The sequence below is a fragment of the Microcebus murinus genome, chromosome 5 (genome assembly GCF_040939455.1).
Source record: "Microcebus murinus isolate Inina chromosome 5, M.murinus_Inina_mat1.0, whole genome shotgun sequence".
Classification (NCBI taxonomy): domain Eukaryota; kingdom Metazoa; phylum Chordata; class Mammalia; order Primates; family Cheirogaleidae; genus Microcebus; species Microcebus murinus.
The window spans coordinates 30,996,880-31,016,109 of NC_134108.1; the positions used below are offsets into that span (position 1 = coordinate 30,996,880).

At 38.4% G+C, this 19,230-nt stretch overlaps 1 protein-coding gene across 23 annotated transcripts in view; it reads left to right on the plus strand.

The window, feature by feature from the left end:
• EPB41L2 (erythrocyte membrane protein band 4.1 like 2) overlaps positions 1 to 15,803 on the plus strand; it is a 202,950-nt gene extending 187,147 nt beyond the window's left edge. For all 23 annotated transcript variants that reach the window (XM_076002942.1, XM_076002955.1, XM_076002949.1 and 20 more), the window contains one exon: positions 14,566 to 15,803. The gene's annotated coding sequence lies outside the window, so the exon portion shown is untranslated. The remainder of the gene's footprint in view (positions 1 to 14,565) is intronic.
• The last annotated feature ends 3,427 nt before the right edge of the window (positions 15,804 to 19,230 follow it).

Consider the following 19,230-nt stretch of genomic DNA (forward strand, 5'->3'; position numbering starts at 1 on the left):
TGGTAAATCTTCTGGAGCCAGAAGACTTAGTGCTATGTATAACCTTGTCAGATATAAAACTATTATTGATATTTGGAAAGTCACTGAGATGGAACAATCTACCTTTCCTAACTCATAGGACTTATTGTTAGGATATAATATGATAATGAATGAGAAAATCTAATGTATACAAATGTAAGTTGATAATACTGGATATTTTTCCTCCCAATTTTGAGAATCAGTCCCTTATTTCTTAATCAGGAATGTAAGACAAAAATTAGTAACCACTGTAAGCATTACTAATATCTCTATCTTCCCTTGTGGCATTTTGATAAGTTTTTAAATGCATTAGTTATATCAGTTAATCCTGACACCTTATATTCATTTTTGCAGTGAACATACATACACAAACACGCACATAAAACTTTTGAAGTGTGCCTGAACTTTTGAAGAGGCTAACTTTTATGAGCATCCTTGTTAAACAGATTCAGGAAATTAAAGTGTAAACTTATATCAAATATATAAGGTGAGCAAACTAGATAAATGTGGAAAGATTAGTTTATCCATTCAAAAAATATTTAATGAATTCCCAAATATGCTAGGGCAGGGCTAGGCATTGAAGATTCAGCGATAGACAAAACAAACATGATCCCCTTCCTCAGGGAAGGATAGGCTGAGATGTGCCAGGAAAGGAGGTGTGAATATTAACAAATAAACAAAGTGTAATTGCAGATTTGATAAGCACTCTGAAGGAAACAGTGTTACAAGAGAACAAAATAGGGGACATGACCTATCATAAATGTAACCTTTGACTTGAGAAACAAAGTTCGAGTTTGAAATCTGAGGGATGAGCAGGAACAACCTTAGTGTCTCAAAGTCATTTAGCATCTCCACCCCCCACTGGCTGCAGCTTGCTCTTAAAAAATTTCCTTTGCTGGTGAAGGTCAGAGCTGGGAAGAGTGTGTTTCCACTGCCTCAGGTACAGTCTGGCTGCTCTGCCAGGATTCTGCAGAGGCAGCAGGTGGGCCGAGGCAAAGGGCAGGACCAGGACAATACGTGAACATCAGACAAGAGAGGGACTATTTGCAATGTACCTTCTTAGTCTCCCTTTTTCAGGCACAGAAAGCTCTCCCCCTGACCTGACCTCATCCTTGGAGTAGCTCTGAGCTTTTGATCAAGTTTTGAAGGAGGGGGGAGGGGGGAACATACAGAAAGATGGTCAAAGAATAACCTGCAGAGGAGGATGACCCTCCCAAGTCCACCTTTCTCAGCTGGTGGCAGCCAGCTGTGAGGCAGAGAGGAGCTAAATGCAACTCTGTTAAAAAGAAAGCATGCTTCAGATGAGTGCCGCACTAAATCTTTGTAACTTTCTTATGTCCTTTCAAGGTCTACTCCCCTCTTGCCAGTTTATCCCAAATGCATATTTATGAGCCCTCACATGGACACAAACTGTTACTGACCTTGTCACCACTGGAATGGTGTCCCCAAACAGTCGTGATCTGGAAGGAGAAGGGTTCCAGGCTTGGTGGTGTGGTCCCAGGAGAAGGGAGCTCATGACTCTGCCTCAGTCGACACCACGAGCTCTCCCAGCCCAGACTTCCCCGAGCCTTTCTGGCTCCTGGAGTTCTCACTGATGTAGGGTGAAAAATAGACAGAGCCTCCTTTTCATCTGAAAGCAGTGAGCAGCTAGCAAAGGATGAAATGACAGAGGAGTGTTTGTTCATTTAGTCACTCATTTTATTCATCATACAGGTATGTGTGATATACCTGTTGGCTATCATCTACTGTTTCATCATGGAACTATCAAATGAAATAAGGTCTGTGACCACAGATGATAAATCAGTGGTAGCAGAATAGAGTTCCAGGTTTTGAACCTCGTGTGGTGGGAACTAAAAGGGGAGAGATCTCTAAATCAGAATAGGGCATCAGAGATGGCTTCTCACTTAAGCCCCAGGGTGAGTAGGAGTTAGCGCTAGGAATAAAGGAGTGGAGGGGGACATTTTGGGCAGGACCAGAAGCATCGAATCTGACACTGAGGAACAATGCAACATCAGATGGAACTGGGTTGCAGGAGACTTGTAGGAGAATGGTTGGGGGTGTTGGAGGAGAGGCCCCATCTGAAAGAGTCTTCTAAGGCAAGCTGAAGAGGCTGACTGTCCTCATAGCTGTGGCATGCTGCTCATGTGTTTAAGAGATGGTAAAGAGGTGAAGTTTTGTGACTTGGTGACTGTCGGTGTGGGACTATGAAAATTAGTGAGTTGGTGACTGTCGGTGTGGGACTATGAAAATTAGTGAGTTAGAAAGGTGGAGAGCAGAGGAGAATCACACATCACACTAAAGTTTCTGTCTTGGGCAAAGGATTTGGTGGTGGCACTTGTAATTTGAATCGTGGCATACATGAGTTTCATTTATCATGTGTCATGTGCAGTATTGTCAGTCTTTTCTGCTTGGCTATCTTAAAGCAAAGGCGAAGGTTTCGTTCTGTGCTTCTGTAGGAGGGACCAGGTGTCACAGGAATTCTAGAGGAGCTTGGAAGTGAGTCTCTCTCTCTCTCTCTCTCTCTCTCTCTCTCTCTCTCTCTCTCTCTCTCTCACACACACACACACACACACACGACACAATTAATTGGAAGTTCACCAGTGTGAGTGTTAAGAGGGAGTGTAGCATAGCAGATTTGCTGGGTTCAGATCTGTTAGTTGTGTGACCTTGGCAGGTCTTCTGTCTGTGCCTCAGTGCTGTCATCTTTAACCTAGGAATGATAATAGAATTTACAGAGGTCAGCAATGAATCCTTTTTTGCCCTTAGGAGTCAAATAAAAATTGAGATTTTCTACCCCAGAGTTGTTGAGTTTTAGATGCTCATAATATGTCGAAGTGGAGAGGTCTAGGAAGCACAAGAGCTTTGAGAGCATAACCGGCTTCTGAGGGTGGTGTTCTCCAGGGCCACTTGGAGATTTGAGGCCTGGGGGACAGAGAAGAAGGAAAATCAGGGGGCAGGGAAAAAACAGGGAGAAAGGAGGTCACACAAGATAACTTCAAGAAAGAGCGAAGAATAATCCAGGATTAAATATGGAAGAAAAGCCAGTGAGACATGTCTTTGGGAATTGGTACAGAAGCCAACCTGGGGCTGTCATCAGAGCTGCTTCAGGCAGGCAGGAGGGAGCCCTGTGGCAGGTTGAGGACACAGGGATTTTACACAGTGCTTTTAAGAAGCTGAAAACACAGTAACAAGGCCCTTTGCTCTACCATCAGCTCTGCCTGTCTTCATCTGAGAAGATGGAGAGTATTAGGTGTTGTGGAGCTATTGGAGCTAATGCGGTGATTAATAAAACCCGATCAATCCACTACTCTGTTGAACTTCTTAGATAAGCCCTGGGCCCCAGCCCCAACCCACAATGAATAACTGAATCAATAGTGTTGCTTTCTGTACCATTGTGCGTACATGAACACCAGTTCCTAAACAAGACAAAACTTGGGTTCAAACCAACATTTCAAGAGTCAGGATGATGATGTGCAGGGTTTCAAAACATGAACTCGTAAGCCAAACAGGAAATTAACATTAGCTATATAAATGGCTTGATGAGAAAAAAAGAAAAGAACCATGTTGGCTGAACTGAGCTGTAGCTAATTGTGAGCTACTCATTTGCATGTGGGCCCTGCCAAGCACCACCCCTGACCTTTAAAGAGAATCACAAACCTGTTGACTTCTCAATGACTATGTTCAGTTCAGGAGACTGGAATTTTTCAGGCATATCAAGTGTGTTGCATTTTTGTTTTATTCTATTTGCCTGGTTGTGCTAGTCTCAGACCTAAAATTAGCCTCTTTTTATAGCTTAGGTTTCAATATAGATTAATGACACCTAAAATGAAGGCTTCTACATAGAAATAAAAAGCCAGTTTTGGTTTAGTGAGTTTTTGGCACAGCCAGTTTTCACTCTGAAGTCTTACGGAATATTCTAATGTAACATTAATAAATATGGCAGATGTTATCAATCAGTCAGTTATAATATATTCGAACCCCCCAGCACAAGAGGTGCTGGCTGCCACTGCCTCATGCATGTTTTAACACAGGTAGTCACTAATTCCTCAGGGATTGCTCTTGGACATAACCATTATTATTTTTTCAAATGCAACTTTTTTTTTCTGGTAATAAAAGAGAGATTATGATGTTTTAATAGGGAAAGACAGTAGAAAATGTCAGTGACCATAAATAAGTCCTCTGCTCCCAAGGGTAATGTCTTCTAACAGTGTATGTGTGTGTACTCACAAATATACACACATGTATATTCTCCACTCACAGCCACACACACCCTTCTATTTATATAGGCTAGTGTAGTGATCGAATCACATCCTGCTTTTTTTCCTCCACTTAACAGGACATTGTAGATATCTGTCCTTATTGTTACCTCATCATTTTTCAGCAGCCAGTGAGTGGATGCGTAATGGTTTACCTATTATATAGCCCTATTAATGGGCACTTAAATCATGCCTCAATTTTCACAATTATCACATAGCTACTGAGATTATATTTGTTTGTACATTTTTGCGTATTGATCTCATTGTTTCTCTAGGGCAAATATCTTTAAAACTTTGGGTTGGTATGCCATCAAGGGTTTTTGACATACTGCCAAACTGCCCTCATTAAAGATTCTGCAATGTTGACTCCTATGAGCAGTTTGCGAAGAACCCTTGCCAACACTAAATATTATAAGACGTTTTTAAAAATCCTTGCCAGTGTGATCAGGAAAGAGCACTTATTTCTCCAGTTTTTTAATTGTGAGGAAAGAGCATTTTTCATCGTATTTTTTTTATTGCTAGTGATATTGGAATACACATGTACACACACGCGCACGCATGTGTGTGGGCACCACATATGTGATTTGCATTTCTTTGAATTGACAGTTTGTGTCCTTTGTCTATTTTTCTATTCTGGTGTTTATTATCTTTTTTTCTTCTTACAGAGTGGTTAAAGTTACTAACCCTAATCACAAATGCTACATTTCCCCCCAGTTTTTTATTATTAGTAAGGATTTTAAATGGTACCAAAAAAGAGTGAGAGGGGCGAGATAAATTGACCAACTGGAGACGTGCAGGCCATATTCAGAATTTTGTTTTGTTTTGTTTTGGTTTGGTTTCAGGCCCAAACAGTATGTCAAAAAATTTGAATTAATAATTAATGCTAGGCCGGGCGCTGTGGCTCACGCCTGTAATCCTAGCTCTTGGGAGGCCGAGGCGGGCGGATTGCTCAAGGTCAGGAGTTCAAAACCAGCCTGAGCAAGAGCGAGACCCCGTCTCTACTATAAACAGAAAGAAATTAATTGGCCAACTGATATATATATATAAAAAAAAAAAAATTAGCCGGGCATAGTGGCACATGCCTGTAGTCCCAGCTACTCGGGAGGCTGAGGCAGAAGGATCACTCAAGCCCAGGAGTTTGAGGTTGCTGTGAGCTAGGCTGACGCCACGGCACTCACTCTAGCCTGGACAACAAAGTGAGACTCTGTCTCAAAAAAAAAATAAAAATAATAAAAAAAAAATAATTAATGCTTAAAATTAGAAGATATCCAGCAATTTTAGAAAAATCAGAAGCTCTGACAACATGGCATATGTTTTCCCTCATGGCTACAGTGCAGAAGCTAAGCAAGAACGGCCAGCCTTAGACCAGAGGACCTTTCTGTGTCTCCACAGAGCCATCGCTCTTTACACCTCTTGTCTCGTATTGAGGTCCTTGGTGCCCCTCCTCCCACTCCTGTATGTCACCCACTGGGCTCTGAGGTGGGTGGGAGTGGAAGTTATGAGCTTTGTTACCCTGTTATTCCAGTGTATGTATTTAAGAGTATGGAGATTTCAAGAAAATTTAATTTTAAACTGTATATAGAGCATCTTTGTCTCTTTCCCCCACAACCTTTTTTTTTGAGATAGAATCTTACTCTGTTGCTCTGGTTAGAGTACCGTGGTATTATCATAGCTCACTGCAACCTCAAATTCCTGGGTTCAAGCGATCCTCCTGCCTCCGCCCTCCAAGTAGCTGGGAATATAGGTGCATGCCACTACACCAGGCTAATTTTTTCTGTTTTTAATAGAGATAGGGTCTTGCTGTTGCTCAGGCTGGTCTCGAACTTGTGGCCTGAAGTGATCCTCCTGCCTCTGCTTCCCTCCCAGAGTGCTAGGATTACAGGTGTGAGTCACCATGCCTGGCCTCCTCCAACCTTTTATATGAGGAAATAGAATCCTAGAGATTAACTTATCATAGGTCACTTATTCCCAAGAATCATAAAATACTCATTCATGTATAAAGGTAAGTGTAGAGTCATTTGTCTTAATAACTTTTCTGTTAGACATCTCTGATAAAATTTTTTAAACATATAAATTTCTTGAGAACCATTAGGAGGGAATTTTGCTATTTCAACTAATAAACAAGGGTTTATATGTGTGTGTTATTTTTAAGATACTCCTGTTTTCATGAGTATTACATTGCAAGGACATATTGACCTGTTCATGCATCAAAATGGTTTAGTTAGTACTAGAGCAAATGAGTATCTAGACCTGTTCTGTCCTGGATGGTAGCCAGTACCCACTTGTGGCTAATGAATACTTGAAGTGTGGCTAGTCCAAATGGAGGTGTGTGTAAGTATAAAATACATACTAGATTTCCAAGATGGAGGAAAAAAGTAAACTGTCTCTAATTTTGCATTAATCACTTATCGAAATAATAATTTGGATATATTGGGTTAAATAGACTATATTAAAATTAATATACAGGTTTCTTCTTTTTAAAATGTGGCTTCTAGAAAATTTAAAATACATATGTGGCTCACATTAATTGCTTGCAATATATTTCTCTTGGACTTTGCTAATCTATGTAAGGTAGGAGGGGTGAAGGGGGAAACCTTAAATTAAGGTAGCATGACTTAAGATTATGTGTGTGTGTGTGTGAGAGAGAGAGAGAAAGGCAGGGAGTAGTGTTTTGTTCTGTCTAAGATACTATCCTTATTATTTAACTTTTAGAGAAAAAGTGATTTTTTCCCATGCTTCTTCAGATAATAAGTAAGAAATCTGGGTCTAGAGATAAATTCTTTTGATTCCCACTAACCTTCCTATTTAAGAAAAAAGCAAATCAAAAACTCAAGTTCTGTTCGTCTATGGTTCAAAGATGCTCTAAAAGGTGAAGGTTTTGTTACTGGGTATTTTTTAAGCTTTTATTTAATGCTACAGAGAAATGTTTTCTCATAGCTACATAGGTATCTTATGAACCTAAGATTGACAAAAGCTTAGCTAAAATAAAGTATACTTGAGTGTAACCTTTCTGTAGTTCATTCATTATTTAAAAGAAGCTTTACAACTTTTTGGAAAGCTTTCATATCAAGATCCTGCAAGATTTGACCTAGCAGAGTGAGCCAGAAGATCATATTAGCTTTAGGGCCAAACATTAACTACTCTCAGAAACCTATGTTGTACCATCAGAGATTTGAGTGTTCCAGTTTTTGAAAGACATAAAAGTCCTCCTGAGATATCATGGATAGTGTTATTCAACAAAAGAGAACAGAAAAATGTATCTGATGTTTAAAATGGTGGATGAGAGTAATGGGGAAAATGAGGATTAGTGTTTTCATCCTAGAAACATAATGTAATTCTTTTTTTTTTTTTTTTTTTTTTGGTGACAAGAGTCTTGCTCTGTCATTCAGGCTAGAGTGCAGTGTGGCATCATCATAGCTCACTGCAGCCTCAAACTCCTGAGCTCAAGCAGTCCTTTTGCCTCAGCCTCCTGAGTGGCTGGGACTGTAGGTGCATGCTACCATGCTCTGCAAATTTTTTTCTGTTTTTAGTCTTGCTATTACTCAGACTGGTCTAGAATTCCTGATCTCAAGTGGTCTTCCGACCTCAGCCTCCCAGAGTGCTAGGATTACAGGTGTGAGCCACTGCGCCCGGCCCTGTAATGCAATTCTGTTGGATTCCCTGCTCTGCCCCCAAGCTCTTATTCTTCAATCTTATATTACAAATTAGTCCCTGTTACTTTCACTTATGGATTCATTAATACATATTATTAGCCTGCTATGTTCAAGGGACTGTCAAAGTTGTGTGTGAGAGGGAAAGGCATAGGAACATGCATACATAGAACATTTAGGGTAAAAAGTAGTATGTTTCAAGAGATGCCTGGGATTTTATTTTATTTTTTAATGTTAGTTCATGTCTTTTATTAACTCATGTACAATTACTTGTCTTCTGGTTTATTGAAGCAGTAAGTTAGACAACATTTGCCACAATAATGTCTATCAAAGTGGCTGGCCATAAAAAAACTCCAGCGCCACATTCATCTGAAGGACACTCCCGATGAAGGCGACTAATTTTGCCATTCTCATCCACCTTATAGTATTTCAGGACAGCCAGCTTCTTTCTTTTATGCTTATTCTTCTTGGGAGGGTTGTGAAAGTTGACAGGAAAAACTCTTCTGATTGGCAGACCAGGAAAAACCTCCCCCAAAAGGTGGCAGGAAAGCTCATCTGTGCAAAGCACTGAGAAGCATGAAGATGGTTGGAAGATGATTGGGCAGAGAGGAAGGAGCATGTGGAAAACAGTGGGATGGATACCAGGGAGAACAAACGTACATTGTCACCCTGTGTCCTATTTCTAGCATATCTGGAAAGATCTGTAGAAGGAAAACCTCAGAAGTTCTTACATGCCATGTCTACCTAAGTTTAGGATTTGCTTTATAGGTCATTGCATTGGGTATTCCAGTATGGGAACAGCATTTGCAGCATTGTCCTTTAGTAATATAATTTATCAGTGGTGTGTAGGCTTGATTTCAAGAGTGCTACATTAGATGAAGTCCTCTGTAAGGAAACCATTATTGTGGTTCAGGTAATCGTTAATGGGGAAACTGAACTAGACACCTCTATCTTTAAGAGTAGAACTGAATATAACTTGGAAGCAAAACTAGGAGTGAAATATCATATATGAAAATCTATAAAAATTAAATATAATGTTTTTTTTCTCTTTTCAGTCAAATGGAGCTCAGTACCTGTGTTATTCTTCGTAGTAAAATTGCAGTAGTGTTTAGGCCTTCGAGAGCAATATAGTTCATTCAAAGGAGACAGGACTTGAGCAGAACAACGCAGTCCAGAAAGGCCTAAATAGGAGACACAGGCCTTACAGGGCCCACAGAAGAGCCTTGTGAGGAGGTGGGGGCTCCAAACAGCATTAACGAGTTTCAGCAAACCAGGAAAAGCAAAAGCATTTTGCTGAAGTATTTGTAGAACAGGAACTGAGCTTCATTTGACTGAAAAGGAAAATAAACCACTAGATTTAATTTTCCCCCACTATTTAGCAGATACACAAATATCCATGAGAAAGAAAACAGCAAGGCCAGAGATAGTGGATAAATGTTCTCAGGACCACCGTACATTCCTAAAAATTATTGAAGAGCCCAAGGAGCTTTTGTTTATGTGAGTTATAGTTGCTGAAATTTATCATAATGGAAATCAAAACTGACAAGTTTGAAAAATATTAAGTTAAAAATAGTCACTTAGTCAAAGAAGACTGGAAAGGCTACATGTTGTATGATTTCAACCATATGACATCCTGGAAAAGGCAAAATGATTGAGACAATAAAAGGTGGTTGCCACTGATCTCATGAGAAAAGTCTCAAAATATTGGGAAGCTATCACTCATGGTGATTGAAATACTATTTTCCAAAATTCTAATTTTCACCTAAAAGCTTCGGTTTTGTCATTGACAACAGGAACTGTCAATTGTTTTTCTCAAAGTGGCAGGCTCACTTCATTTACAAGAAAAGACCAGCCTTGTATCCACACTGAGTAACATAGTTTGTCTGTCATCAATTCTCTCAAGTAAGAAAAGATGGCTTATGAAAAAAGCAGGTGCTTCAGCTTACAATTCAAACATTCATACAAATACTTTTCCTCTACATGTGGTCATACTTCTGTGTACAGCGAGAGTGTTATATGCGTACTTTCCATTTCATCACATGGAATGCTAAAAAGACATGTACTCAAGGGTTGAGATGTAAGAAAATTAATATTTTTCCTTTTGCATCAAGGATGTCCTTAGGCGAACCTAAATTACTGTTTCCTCGCGAGTGCATGCTGGCAAAGAATAAGGCAACTTCTAGTAAAGTTTGATGCCATCACTTTGACCTATGTATATTGAGATGCCAGCAGGTTTACTCACCATTGTTGTTGTACCATTGGTGAAAATGTCAGCATACTGAAAAGGGCAAATGATGTCTTAATATGATTATGAAAACAGTTTTGACTCTCCGATTTCCTTAAAGAGTCTTGGCAGTCCTCAGGATCTGCAGACCATACTTTGTCTATATTATAGTGGTAATATAAACATTTTAAGAATTCAGTATTTCCTGGGTTAATAACCAAATGGAAATTTAATATACTTGCATTTTTTACTCTAAGAGTCTTATAATTTAAACCATGGAGATTCTGTTTAAAAATTAAAATTAAATATGCCAACTGAGAATTAAAGAATAAAATGAAAATTTGGCATTAGAAATAATTGTCAGATTCATAAAGTATCATACTTAAAATTGAACTTCACACCTCACACATGGACCTCATTTTTATTTATATATATATTTTATTCCTATTTTCATAATCTCTGATTATACTGTTATGTAGTAATTGAATATTCATTAATCTGAAGAAATGTTTCCTTGCATTATTATTTTTATTGTTTTCTTGTATTTTGGAAAAATGCTATATTTTTGCATTTTTATGGAGACTTTTCTGTGATTGAGTACTTTACCACTTAAATGCAGTGTTTCCAGTGGTTTGTATCAAAGGCTTTTTAAAGTCAATTTACTGAATCAGTTTCTAGAGTAGAGCACTCTCAAGATTGAGATCCATATGTGAGCCCCTTGTCTCTGGAAACTCCACGGTTGTCCTTTCCAGATGAAATCATAGAACTACTATGTGTGAACTTCACTTGTTTCACTGCTGCTCTTTGGGCTTACAGAGAAAGATCAATAAGAACTCTGAATCCTCTGTGAGGGCTGAAGGCAAGATATACAACCAGCATGTATCCTCAGAGAACTTACACATAGAATTAGGCCTGTGATTAGATGAAGAATAGCCACATTGACATATTTTCACATTGGCCAAAAGAGGGGGACACAGGCTAGGGAATGTGACTATAGTGGTTAGAAATGTTTACTGACATTGTATAGTCTAGGAGTGGGAAACTGAAGCATGGGAAAGAAACAGTGGTTTGGGTGTTTTTGTTTTTGTTGACTTGACCACAATTCTAATGCATAAAGTATAATCCACGTACTTAACAACTATGATCTTATCCAAATTCAAGGCTAACCTTATGATGTAAAAGTGGAAGCAGGGTGAATTAATGCCTATGATTAATGCCTGTTGGTTTGTATTGGCAAAGTAAAGATGTCCAGACTTCTATGAATATGAGGTAGAATTCAAGCTTTAAAAGAAAGAGTTCTTGAAACTTTTATAGCTCTTACATGAGGAACCAGTGCTAATTTTCATTTTGGTTGGGATATGTGATGAATCATTTAGATTTGAAATCTAATCTGTAAAGAATTGTTAAATATTAAGTTTGTTTCTCACAAATACATGCCAGAGGACAGAAAAGTGTAACGTATCCGATGCTTGTGTAGCAATGACATGGGTGATTCTAGCTTTGTCTTTTCCCTTCCTGACTTAAAAGCTAAATGTTTTGTATTTAGGAATACATTTCTACGTATGTTTAAGTGCATGAAGCAGTCAAAAAAGATACGTGGATGTGTAACTAAAATCTTCATACAATAAGTTGTTCCTTATTCATTCACAGCAATAAGGCACCAGGGTGTTCTTGACACACTTAATATCTAGTGAACTCAGAGTTACACTTGATCTGCTTTTTAAAGAACAAGAAAATAAATTTAATTTTAGCATTAACATTAAAATAAATGTAATTTTCTTTCATTTTGAAATCTGGAATCCTAAGCGTACATCAAGGTCATCATTTATGATACTTATCAGAAAAAAATTAGTTTATTATACTTTCTAGTAGTTTGATTATGAATAAATGGGAATGAATTATATTTGAGGTTACATGAGTAACTATGTCTTTTTCTCTATATTTAGCTTAGTAAATGTTGAAGTTTTTTGAGATAAAGATCTATTTCCTTCAATTTCTATATACTCCTTATTTCCTATAATAACTTTAAAACAAATTTAATTTTAGCTTTCCTTTACAAATTTATGACTCACTAAAAAGTGAAATTTTTATTTTTGATGAAAACAGATTCAAAGAAGTAAAGTGACAGAGAGTTAGAGAATAGAATCTTAAACGTTGTTCTCTGTAGGTTTTCAGGCCCTGATAACATCAGAAGGTTCATTTTGTTACCTAAGCTGGGCTAGGCAAAATGGCAGCTGTGTTCAATAAATGATTCACATTCTCTAAGCAAACAAACAGAGACATTAATACCAGCTTTCAAAGAATAAGAATAGGTAACAAGACTGAAGGGCTCATATAACTGCCAAGTCCAATTTGATTGGTAGTTTTATGCATTTCCTCTCACTGTCCCCCACATTTCTTTTTATAATTTCTAACCTAAAAAAAGACTTTGTGTTTTCTCCATTGATTTTTTTTTTCCCTGCCTAGAATCATGCAGAAGTACTAAAGAGTAATGAAATAACCTAAGGCAGACAACAGGGTAGGAAACAATGAATTCGATTAATCTGTCCTGAAAAATCAAGAGGCTGTAATATTATCTGTGATGAATCTAAATGTTGGGGAGTTTTTTCATTAAAGCATGACTTAATTTTGTCTAACCAAAAGAAGGTACATTCTAATTGACTTTGGGACCAGTGTCTCTTGGAAAGGACAGTAATTACCACTCTCCACTGTCCTCTGTAATTACCTATCATTTTGCCAAAACTTGCAACCAAGCCGAAATAGAAAATGAAACAATTGCTACCTTAAAACTTTTCTCTTTCAGGACCAAGGTACCATCATGGTTTTTTGGTCTTCTACCTATTTACCTTTGATTAGGGGCTTCCCCAAGATCTATACTCACATGAGACTTAGTTATATCTGTTGGTTCCACTTACCCCTTCATTCTTACTCCCAAATCTACATCTCTAGTCCATGGCTCTCACAGGCCGTAAGCCTTGATTCACTCTCTTTTTTATTTGTCCTAAGCCCCAGACTTGAAACCTCATAGTCCTCAATGGTACTTCCTCCTTACCACCACACTCTGATTCTTCTTCTTCAGTGGTGCCTCTTGGGTTTCTCTCTTCCACCTGATTTCTGTACAACCACTCAAGTCTGGGTCCTTGCCATCTAGCAGTAATGCCCGACATTTGTCATCTTCCCATCCACCCTGGACCCCTGCAGTGATCTCCTGACTGGTGTCCTGCCTCTACCCCTCTCTGCCTGCAGCCATCACACTGAAGCCACAGCGATATTTTCAAAATATAAATCAGGTCATGCCAAACCCTGCCTCTAAATCAAAGGGGAAGCAGTTCCAACCTCCTTTCCTAGGCTTACCGTGCCCTGCACGAACTGGTCACCTGCTGGCTCTTTGATCTGCATTTTGTCTCTCCCTGGCTCTTGTCTGAATTTTCTTTCCCAATTCATTCTTTTTTTTTTTCTTCAGGTCTATTAGGTGAAGTTCATACTTCTTAGGCTAGTATTAAAGAGTAGAGCCTAGCTCTTGGGAGGCCGAGGCGGGCGGATTGCTCAAGGTCAGGAGTTCAAAACCAGCCTGAGCAAGAGCGAGACCCCGTCTCTACGATAAACAGAAAGAAATTAATTGGGCAACTGATATATATATATAAAAAAAAATTAGCCGGGCATAGTGGCACATGCCTGTAGTCCCAGCTACTCGGGAGGCTGAGACAGCAGGATTGCTCGAGCCCAGGAGATTGAGGTTGCTGTGAGCTAGGCTGACGCCACGGCACTCACTCTAGCCTGGACAACAAAGTGAGACTCTGTCTCAAAAAAAAAAAAAAAAAAAAGAGTAGAGCTAATATTTCTTACCTTCCATTACTCACTATACCAGTCCTTACCTTTAAATGTCTATTTCTTCATTCATTTCTCCCATTCATTTCTGCCTTCCCCCCATACATCGTTATGCCCATCTTAATATCATAGTAAGTACCATGTACCGCCTCACTCCCACGCCCCCTTCCTCATTTCCGTGTTCCACTCTCTCAACCTTGAAGCACCCTTTCTGTTCATTTCAGTGAAGGCAAAATGGACTGTGGCATTCCACTCCCTGAATCTCGGTTTATAACCTACTCTGGTTTCTCTTTTTTAGAGTCTTTCTATACAAATTGTCTCTGTTTTACACTAATTAATTCTTTTGCAGTGTACTCTTATTTGCCAGTTGCTTCTAGTGTGCTTGTTAGTTCTCCAGATATTTTAAGGCTCTCAAGGGTGGAATATAGCCTCTCATGCTTGTCATCTGGTAAACATATTATTTACTATAGGGCTAGATGGGTAGTAACTGTTGATTAGTTGATTGGAAACTTGATGAATGTTATGTAACATTTTTTTCAAGCCTTTCTTTATGGAATGTTTTAAGACTTGTCTCTTTTTTCTCTTCTAGAAAGTCATTTTTAAAACAACATTCAACTTTGTGAACCTGAAGAATTTTGACCATTCCGAGTCTTAATCCCACACCACTACTCCAGCAAATTTATGCTACAACTGGTAACGATGACCAGAAGCCTGAAGAATTAAAATGCCAACACCAAACCTTACCTTAACAGCTCTGGTCTATATTGTTCCCACCCATTTTAATATATTGTTTTATAACCACTTTTAAATATTCTTAGTTCTGTTCTTTTTTTTTTTAATTAAGGGTTTTTGTTTTTGTTTCCTGTTTACTTTGTGTACAACTACCTGCTTTTTGTGGCTCATTTTGATCCAATGACAGTGAACAAAGCCAGCCCACGCTGGTAAGGTGCTGTTCACTTGAACAGGTGCTGTTGTGCGGAAAGGAAACTCTGTGACTAATTTAGGTAGTGACTTTCCTTCTTCCAGATTCTTTCCATTGAATTCTCACAGTAAATATTTACAGAGTTTTCCAAGGGCAGTAAATATACTGTATGAGAAAATATTAATACAGATTAAAAGCATTTCTTACATTTTGAAAATTTTCTAATGTTTCAGAGTTTCACTGGGGTTGTTTTTTATATTGAACCCTTTGACTTTCCAGTCCTGTGACTTTTTACTTTTAGTAGAGAGTCCGAATCTCCAGACTGGAGAATTACGAAGTTCGCTGACCATGCACTGTGCTTAGAGACCTGCCGTGCCACAGTGCCAGTGCTTCTCACACGCACCTCTTCGGCAGCATTCCAGAACGGGAGGGAGGAGAAAGAAAAAACCCTTTCCTCCCTTCTACTAAAAGATTCAGGCAGCTTAAAACCTTAGTGCTTTTTTTCTTAACATATCCAAATTTCAATACTTTCCATTATCTGAACACTTGGTTAGAGCACTTGCTTTGTATTAAACCTCCTTGTGTATAAGTAAAACTGACCTTTTGTTATCGAGCAGGCATATCTCTTGCAGATAGTTTGATGATTCACACAGGTTTGAGGACACTGGGAAGAGAGGTAGGGGGCTAGGGTGTTTTTTCTGTTGGTTGGAAGAATGTTAAACCATTTAAAGCTGATACCAGAGACCTGATAGGGACTTATTAACTGTATTGAACGTTTTTCCCCTTGCTTTTGATCCTATGTATAGTTATGATGCCAGATTAGATTTATAGCAGCTTCAAGTTGTATTAAATGATATTTTGCTTTCTGTAATACTGTTATAAAATAAAGTTTGTTTATTCTCTAAGCTCCCTGCTTCTTTTTATAAAGGTTTAAAATAATAAACTCGAGTGGTATTTCCCATCAGAAGTCATAGTATTTTGTGGTATGTAGCATTTTTAAAATCTATTTTCAGCTCTGTTTTATAATTTGATGATGCTGCCAACATCACTGATTAGAAAGTGCGAAAGCAAAGTTGAAAATTTGTAAATCTAATGTTTAGCATTCCGGATTCCTTCTGCCTGGGTAAATAATCCACCCTAACTTTTATAAATTCTCTAAGGCATATTTTTGCTTATTTTCTTTGTGTGTTTTTTGTTTTGTTTTCAGGAAACATTTTAGCTGTACCATCTGAATCTTGCTTCTGTGATTCATGTCCTTCTTTACTTTGTGTCTACTGAGCCTTAATGTATCAGGCAAACCAGACTCTGCTGCGGGCCTGCATCTGAGTCTAAGTGACACGGCTTATTGTAAAGCTTTTGCCAAGGCATACCAGATTATCTTTTAAATATACTTTCCTTTTAAATATACAACAAATGGCCAACAGGGTATATTTCTTTTAAAATGTTACATAGCATTTTCTTCACTAGTCATTTAAAATAAGTGTGTTAAATATAATTTGCATAGCTGTCATCTTTGAGAACTCTTTCCACTAAATTATCTCTCACCTTGTGAAAGGCCTTTCTCAGTTTCTCTATAATTATTACAAAAACAACTCTCTAGGGAAGGCTATTTCAATAAGCCAAGCCTTAGAAATACTATGGAACCAAATGTGAATCTGTAAGTATATTTCTCATCAGAAAGTTTGTATGTTTAGCATTCACATTTAAATCATAGGATGATCTTCCCAGGGCATTTTGAGAACTGTTTTCCTGCATACTTCTAGTGATGATAACAGTGATAGGAAGAAAGTTCGTCCTCACAGTTCCCGTGGACTAGGAAATGCAGTGTTCAGTTAGGGCTCGGTTTTGTTCAGCTCAGATAGCAAGGGCAGCGTTTGGGGTCCTGGAGGCGTCTAGAACATCTCTCAGGACTTGGTACCCAGAGAGCCACTCAGGACAATGTTAATTGTTAATCCCACATGACTAGCAGCAAGGCTGTCTTTTTTAGTATTTTGTATGTCTTAGAAAATATTTCTCTAGATGTTATAATTTCACCTGGTAAACTGGATTTCCAAAACCCCATATGGTAGAATAAATAGAAAAGTAAATCAACAAGTTTTGTGATGTGGATTTGAAAAATTTAAAAAGTGGAAAGAATAATTTAAAATTTCAAATCTGTTTGATGGTAATTATTCATTTGATGGTATTTTTCAAGGTATGTTTCCTGCTATTCTGTTTGTCACTCATATGTTAGTATATATTAATACATGCCATTGCCTAAATTTTCATGAACTCGTAGGTCTCTTCTGATTGGAACACTAATTATAAAGTCAGAAAGCAAGGATCTCATGAGCATGCTTTGAAAATTCTAATCATTTTTATAAACAAATCAGAACATTTATTTCCAAAGTGTTTAACATTTTGAATTCTGAAAGAGTTATGAACTCTGATTTCTGAGATTTAGTTTTGCTAAAGAACTTAAGATTTCAACCAAAAGCTGTTTTTGTTTTCTAGGAGTGTTTATCTGTTCTTGATTTTCCAATTGCTACTAAAAGTGTACTATTACCTGGCCAGATTAATTTACATGTTTTTTTTAAAGGGTTTGCAGATAATATGTCTGATAACATAATATGTGCCCTTCCTTGCCCAATTTTATGTTTTTTCAGCTTGCATAGGTTCAGGATGTGGAGTGGTCATGGACTTTCAGGTTCCCAACATCAAATTGCTAAATTACCAACATGATGAACAAGAGAGATGGAAAGATAACAGCTTTGGGCTACCTCTGTAAAAATATTTTTGGTAAATTTTCATTGAGTAATAAATAATGGCAACATGACAGAACTTAAAGCACCTATTATTTTATTGAAAGTCTCCAGTTGCAGGAACATGTTCCTATTAGGGAACTCTTTCAGATACTAAAACATCAGAAATATGATGAGAAATTGATTCATTAGATTTGGAGTCAAGAGTCTTCTGTTCAAATCCTGGCTCTGTCAGTTTCAGGCTATATTCCCCTAGGCATACTTATGTTAAAAAAAATTATTTAAAACAGTAAGATTAGGAACTATTGGGGTGAGGCCAACAGTTTGGGCCCTGGAGAATAAGATGCACCTGAATCGTGTCAGGAGACTGCTAGGCTGGTCTAGGTGGAGGCCAAGATAGCCTGTTTGTTCAGCAGCAGTGAAGAGGACCGAATCGGTCCAGGCCCAAATGCAATCTTAAACTGGACCCAGGAGATGTGAAGAGCAAAGACATGACTGCAGCTGCTTGGCTGTGCTTGGCAAATGATTTGACAAATGTATTAGCAGTGCCTTCAAGCAGATGATAATGAAACCCTTGGGACTTGTTCCTCCCTGGGAAAACTAACATGTTTTTCTACATATTAAAAAATTCACAAATCTAGTCGATTTCATTGGAGTTTCTTTACTCTCATTTGATGGCAAAAGAACAAAAACAAAATCCCGGGTCTTGCTTTAAACTACTTGGTTGTGCTCACTGCTGAGAACATGTATGTGTAGAGCACATGTGTTGCCACAATAGCTGAGACGTGTGGACCAGCACTCAGCAGGGGCAAAAATCACTCTGAAGTGCCCGTTTCTGGAGGAAGATGGAGCAAACCCTGATGGCTCAGCCACAGATTTGGCTGGCAGCTGCCTGAGACGGGAATGCGAGTGTCCTTTCACACCTTCTGTTAAAGAAAGCATTCTTATATAAGCTGATTTCCAGCAGGGGCTAAAAAGAGATCCCTCCCAGAACTGAGAGAATATTGTTATTCCTTCCATATGGCGTGAGCACTGTTACTCTGAGTCACCTCCATCTGAAAGCCCCAGCAGACATTTTCATTATAAGCAAGTGCAATAAACTGTAGAAATGAGTGTCTTCAGTCAAACACTAAGTAAATATATATTATGCAAGATGTGCAAATGGCAACTGCTCCCTGAAGGGGTAGAAAGAATTTTGGGGTGGGCCTGAGAGGAAGAAGCAGAAAATGTCCAGCACGGGTGGTGCATTCTTGCTTTTGGTCATCCACACAATCTCTTGTGTGACTGTATGTTATTATCAAAGTTGGTGCATTTCTTAGAGATGACCAAAGTCGTCATGTTTTATAAAGTGAATCATTATAATAGCCTGTTAGAGTCATGTGCAAAGATTGGAATGTAACCAGACTTAAACTTAGAAAGTATTGAACATCTTTGGTTAATGTCAACTTGAAAATGTATCTAGCACAATAGTAACCACATCTAGTTAGTTAGTGAGACACAGAGTCTTACTCTGTCGCCCCGGCTAGAATACAGTGGTGTCGTCATTGAGATTGCCCCTGCAATCTCAAACTTCAGGGCTCAAGTGATCCTC